The sequence below is a fragment of the Polypterus senegalus genome, chromosome 11, assembly GCF_016835505.1.
Source record: "Polypterus senegalus isolate Bchr_013 chromosome 11, ASM1683550v1, whole genome shotgun sequence".
In the NCBI taxonomy this organism is placed as follows: domain Eukaryota; kingdom Metazoa; phylum Chordata; class Cladistia; order Polypteriformes; family Polypteridae; genus Polypterus; species Polypterus senegalus.
Genome location: NC_053164.1, coordinates 71,078,486 through 71,085,550, shown reverse-complemented (window position 1 = coordinate 71,085,550; position 7,065 = coordinate 71,078,486). Strand labels below are relative to the sequence as shown.

The 7,065-nt window shown below is 35.7% G+C and overlaps 1 long non-coding RNA gene across 1 annotated transcript in view; it reads right to left on the bottom strand.

Moving 5' to 3' along the window:
• Window positions 1–4,404: 4,404 nt before the first annotated feature.
• LOC120539783 overlaps window positions 4,405–7,065 on the bottom strand; it is a 39,368-nt gene continuing 36,707 nt past the window's right edge. Inside the window, exon 3 of the long non-coding RNA XR_005635678.1 lies at window positions 4,405–4,488. This is a non-coding gene — a long non-coding RNA (uncharacterized LOC120539783). The remainder of the gene's footprint in view (window positions 4,489–7,065) is intronic.

Below are 7,065 nucleotides of genomic sequence, written 5' to 3'. Positions count from 1 at the left end.
AGGGGAAACAGAGCAGGAACATGATTATGAAATTCAGATACTGCTGCTAGAGCTGAACTTTTTTTTTATGGACTGAGCAACACACTAATTATTATTATTACTTATTTGGCCAATGCCTTTCTCCAAGGCCACTTACAACATTTGAGATGCAATTGGTTATGCTTCTTTTGTTTTTCTGGTTGGGGCACAGTTAGGCAAAGTGACCTGGACATGGTCACACAGTGTCAGTAATGGGATTTGTACCCATGACGTCAGGGACTGAAGTCCAAATCCTTAATCACTATGCCAGGCAGTTATTTCTAAAGGCCTTTGGGTTCCCCATAACAGGTCCACAGCCTTTTATTTAATCCAGGGTGCTATGTATAAAATTGACTCTGATTGTTCAATTGACAGTTTGAAATGTAATCTGTAGTGATCTTTGTGTAGTTTCACCACTTGGAAGAAATGTACAACCTGCTTACTGTTTTATACATATGAAATAAACTTACCATCATATTGTCTTTAAGAATACATTATGGTAAATCTTTATTTTATTTTTTCTCTTTACTTTTTTAAATACATTTCTATCAACAATACACGTGGCTTGGTATGCAACAAAACTTTAAGTGTCCAAATTATGTGGAAAGCCTTAAGGAAGTGAATGCCTTTAGCTTAAACAGACGGTGAGTACAAAGAACTGAAACAATAGCATTTATAGTAATAGGAGAGCTAAGTAAAGCGGATGCCAGATGTTTATTTAAAATAAATTAATCATCAGGGAATCAGGGGCATAGCTGTAACCTGGATAAGAGTGGATTTCACACAAATGTTATAATACATTTCCGCAGATTACTTTAAATATGCTGCCCTAACAATGTGATTGAGGCCATTTTGGGCACAACAGTTAAAATCAAATATGGATGTTGCAGTAGGCTGAATGACCTGTTTTTATCAATTGGCCCCCCATGGCACAGTATTGAATAAGTTTGAAAATGTGTTGCTATGTAAGTTAAATCTAAATTACCCCCCAGGTTAGAGTTTGTGTGTATGCTATAATAATAATAATTCATAATTCTTTACATTTATATAGTACTTTTCTCACCACTCAAAGCAATTTTCATAGTGAGTGGGAAGCCACTTTAACCACCAATAATGTGCAGCATCTATCTGGATGATGCGGCAGCAACCATTTTACACCAGTATGCTCACCACACATTAGCTGTTAGGTGGTGAGAGAGAGAGAGACAATTAGAGACAGGGGATGATTAGGGGGCCAGAATGAGTAGGCCATGGTGGGCAGTATAGCCAGGACATCAGGATATTATACTCTACTCTTTATGGAGGATTCCTATGGATTTTTTATGACCACAGAGACTCGGGACCTTGGTTTTACGTGTCATCTGAAGGACGGTGTTATATTTGTAGCACCGTATCCCCATCACTGTATTGGGGCATTGGGATCCACATTCAAACCATAGGGTAAGCGTTCACCAACACCTCTTCCAGCAGCACACCAAGTTTTTTCTAGATGGTCTCCCATCCACGTACTGGCTGGGCCTGAACATGAACACACTTAGCTTCAGGTGGATAACCTCTACTAAAGTGTATGTGATGGAAGGGCATCTCCTTTTTGATTTGTTCTTGCTTTGTTCTCAGTAATGGCTGAATTATCTCCAGTACCCAACAACCTTATAATTGACAATTAAAATATATAAAAGACAATTGCCCAGTAAATGGCTGAATGGAATATTTTTAATAAGCACCTTGATGAATAATTCCACAAACAAGGTGCAGTCAATTAATACAAAATTAGAAATAACAAATGAATTGTCGTTTTTATTAAAATCTACCTGCTGAATAACTCCTCACTCATCTACTTTACATGTATTTGAATTGTGCTAAAACAACATACATTATACAACAGAATTATAGTTTTGATTTCACCAAAAATGTAACACGGTCGTAGAAGATGCAAACCATATTTCAGTGTCTCTGCCATTTCTAAATATGGCTTAAATATACACTATGCTGTGTATGATAAAGTATAACTTAAAGTGTCCTTCTCAGGAAAACATTATGCTTTAGGCAAATAGGAAATGTGCTAAAGTCTACAGCCTCATCTGAAAGAGCACGGTCTAGACATAATACTCCACAAGTGTCTAAGAAGCTGTAATTACAGTGTTTTATGCAGAGCAAACAATTCTCTGCCATCATGGCACATCCAGGCTTCCCATTGCCTACATTCCAAATTACCAACTCATCTGCTTTAATGATGAATATATTCATTAATTTGTTTCCCAGAGAAAAGTGCCTATTTTATTTAAACCTCTGCTGGCTTTTTCATTGCTTGAGGGATATTGGGGTAGACAGAGACCCCAATGACACCTGCTATCTGGAAATCCACAATTTATAATCCTCCAGAGAACATAAGTAGTGACTGTTGTTAAAGTGAGACAGACAATTAAATATATATCATAGTACTAAAATTAAAGAAAACAATAAAGTCTTCTGTTTCACAAACTTTGCAAACACAAATGATTTCTTGTGGGATTTCCCAGTGACTTGCTCTATTCTCTTGGCTCCTGAATGTCTGAGACTTTCCATTTAGAAAAATCCATTGCGGCATGTAGTTACTTCCCTTTTGTTTCAATAGGAGATGCAGTTCTTCTGGACTACTAGAATCCAGACGATTGTGGCTTAATTAAAAACCAGAACTACAGTGCCAAACAAACTGCTTGAGAAACTGACTTTGAAAATGAAACCAGATTCTTTCCATTTTACCTTCAAACACTTGTGTTGAAGCAGCTCTGGATTATTTGCAGATCTTGGCAACCTCTGCTTCCTGTATATAAGTGAGGGAAGGATCATTAAAGACTGTGGTTGGAATTTCAGAGCTTTGCATTCTGTCTTCTCTGAAGCATAACATTCTTAAGAACATTAGAATGTCAATAATATTAATAAAAGTGTTACTTGATCAGGTAATCAAGACAAAAACAATACATTTGTTACCATAACTATATTTATGTAGGCTGAGACAACATTTTAATATGAAATTAAGGGACTCACTGAAGGTAGCAGAACTTCTGGCTGTTCTGAATCCCTGGGGATGGTCCATGGCTGTTTTAATTATGTGGGGGTTAAGCACAATGACTTGGTCCATTTTTAGAAACATAGCCTCCATTTGGACAGAAGAGCAAGCTCAGAAAACTTTCCCAGGGGTTCAGATTCATCAGTTTGTCAGGGAGTAGATGATATAATGTTAATAACAATGACAAAAAAATCTGAGAATCACTCCACTCAAAAAGGATTAAGGAAATTTCCATCCTTTCATCAAACCTCAGTATTGCTTTCACATTCCTTTACTGTGTGAAACTAATAACCATATTTCTTTTGCTGGATAAGGAACTGTATGCTTACTTACTCTCCTGGCAATTAACAACAAAATGTATTTGGATTTATCCATACCTGTCACTTGAGACTTAAATAGAATTCATGGCATTAGCAGCTACTGGTGATTGCCAAAAGCTCCTGAACATTCAGTTTTCCACTTTGTCATGATAGGAATGAGAATGGCATCTAGCTGGCTATCAACCTGAAAACGAATGTGAACTGGTGTCATTATACTGCTGAGTTTATATCTTGCCTCTCAAAAGTACTCCCCATATAATAATAAAATTCACATTTTACATATGGTATTCTTGTGCTGTACAAACGTGTAAGTTAAATATTTTGGTGCCATAAGCAAATCATTTGTAAATTTTAAAACTGCATAGGTTAATTCATTTAAACATTAGAAGGGGTGAGCATTAAACAAAATAAGATGCTAAACTATGTACACTGTCTCTGTCAATACTCTGTCAAATCTCCTACAGGAGCACTCATAGCCATCTATTAGCGAAAACATCTCTGCCATCTTTACACTGCAGGATATCAAATATTTGCACTCTTATTTAGGAACCTGCTGACAAAATGACAAGTGACTAGTGGTGAAGTGCAATTTTCAAGCCTTTGTTTTTAGGTCTGAACATTGACAGGAACACTTCTGTATTTCAGTAGACACTTCACTATGAGACAGGAAAGACACTGAGGTGCAATGCACTGCTGGAAAAAGAAGTCAACAGAAAATGAGACACTGGGTGTATCAGAATCTGCAGTTGCACACAGTTGTGAATGACTTTGTCTGATCCATCATCATTGATTTTAGGAATAAAAAATCACATTTTAATAAAAATGTAAAAATTTTGAGTAGATTATTTTATACAGATTGTCACAAAAATGACCATCAAGCATTGAGAAGTTTTGGGGGAGCAACCTGTATAATTGTTCCCGGCTGCAAAACTGATTAATAAACAAAGACATGTTCATTCAACAGAGTTCAAAACAGAACTGATTCTCTGGAGACAAGATGGTGGCTTTAAAGGCCAGTGCAGGAAGTGATGTCATCAATGCCAGAACCGGAAGTAACGTCATTGGCTGCCCCAAAGCCGGGTGGGATTTCCCCAGAATGGTCTGCAAAAGATTGAAAGGGAAAATTAGTGCACTTCGCCACCCCCTGGTCTGGCATGGAATCTCATGTATTCAAGCCCTTTAGTTGTCTCCTAAACACGCGTGTGTGACAAGATATATAATGCATAAGTTCATTGATAGATAGATAGATAGATAGATAGATAGATAGATAGATAGATAGATAGATAGATAATTATTTAGTGATCCCCCCTGATGCACTGAAATAGCAGCTAATGCTTTGGCAACACAGTTATGACCTCCAGCTTCCTGTATTTTGCTCCTTTTGAATTTAAATTTGATTCTATTTTTATATCTTTCTTTTAGAAAACTGAACTTATTATACATACATAAGAATATTTTGTTAATTATTAATTCTTATGGATTGATTTACATAAACACACAAAGTCTATTTATGAATTGTATAATTAAAAAGAGGGAATGTTATTCTAAAATCTAAACTAGTATAACTGGTTACTTTGCTCAACCTTAGTACTTCAGTCGTCAGTTATCAAAAACCGTAGTCCATCAGTCTCTCAAGTGAATGTGACCGGGTAATTTGTTCATTTCATTTCCTGCAGCTAAGGGTGCATCAGTGGCTTGGAAAATAAATGCATTGTTGTGCCTTGGAAACCAGGCAGATTTTGTTCTTCTTCGTGTAAATGACAGTGTAAACAGTATCAAAGCACCAACTGCTTTATCACATGAAACACATTTTGTCCCATAGCAAGTAAAACATTCTATTATATTTTAATAATTGAAGGTAAATTATATGGATTACATTTATCTACCAGCGCTAAAATTTAGCAGTAGTACTAAACAAGAGGTGAGTTGGAAAACCAAGGAACTATGCAACACTTTGAGGTTTCATACAATTTAATTTATTTATTTATTCACGTATATATTTCATGCAATACTAAATAGCCTATGGCCATCAAGAGGAGCAAATAAAGAGTGGGCATTGTGCACTTGCAGAATTGCTATACTAAGAAAATAAAGACATTTGTAATAAAAAAAAAAAACATTCATAAAAAATAAAAAAAAAAAAAGGTCTTTGTAATAGAATAAGAAACAAGTGAAAATCATTGAAATATGGCTTTGACATCCGTGTCCATGTTTCAATAACTGGACCATGCAACTAGCACTTTAGCAGTACATTTGTAGCATTTGTCTGTTATTGTTGTGCCGTTATTTTGAATTAATTTCAACAAGCCTCTGGAACTATGGTTAGACAGTCAAAGTTTAATTTGTTTTGATGCAGCGATATATTTGGTTTCAGTCAAAAATTGCTTTTCAATGGAAGAAGCTCATACTATTTACAAAGCAAGGTGGTGTGAATATTATGGTTTGGAGCAGTTTGTTGTCATTGAGTCAAGTATTAATTCATAATGCACTAGAAAATTACTAACTGAAAATGCACTACAAAACTATCAACTCAAAAATGCAGAATATGAAAGGTAAGGCTATGTGTAGAAAGATAAAGCTGAAAAAATGGACATTGCAAGAGGACAAAACACTGAAGGTCAATTGCAGTGTTGTTGATCTGATTTTAGTACATATTTAGGTAACAAGATTAACTTTCAGGTTTAGTGCTGCTGCATTATGCCTCAGAGCTGCCAACTACCAGCAGGTAAAGACTAATATAAAGAGTAGTAGCGATATCATTTAGCAGTAGCCATGTACATGTGCTGCATGGAAGAGTGTGAGGTACCTCTGGAACAGAACAAGTACTGTATTACTTTTTTCTCTCATATGCCAAGGCTTCAGGACACTCACCCAGGCAATCCTGATGGTAGATTGGCACAGTATTTATGCTTCTGATATGATTCTACTAATGTTCACCTTTAGTCATCATTATTTTCCATATAGGAATTGGTTTAAAGGTCCTTTCATATCATCAAATTTAATAAAAATTTACAGCAACAACAGTGACATTCATTTAATTCTAAAGCAGCTTAATGATTGCAGGTATTTTTAAAAAGTTTATATGATAACATAATTATTCCTGTGTTCTGTCCCATTAAATCAAGAAGATTGTGTAGCTGCAAGTCATTATTTGAGAGATATTAATTGCCAGAGTGCCATCTATAATGGGCAATCAGTTGAACAGTTCAACAAGACAAGGAGAAATACAAGGTCAAAACAAGATTAACTGTGTATTAGTTACACTTGGTACTGACCGTGCACCACTGTTCACTGTAACAGCACTTAGACCTGAAGATCTTAGTACCATACTATATAGTTTGGCCTTGATCTACAGTTTGTACGCTACTATCTCTGGTACACTGCAGCTGACCCAGAAAATCACAAAAGAATGGCTTAAAACTAATAAATAGAGACTATTGGCTGAATTAAAGCCCAGAATTAAATTATACATATAGAGTATGCTGCCTCCCAATATGAAGAAGGCTGTTCACGCAAAAAGACCCTCGGACATCAGCTATACTAGTAGGACTAGGAAAGGTCAAAGATTATAAATAAAACACATTATTATTATTGTTGTTGTTGATGATATATGACCCAGTTAACTGTTATACAGTTATGAGAAATTAATGCTTGAAGCTATTTCTGTCAAAAAAGCTT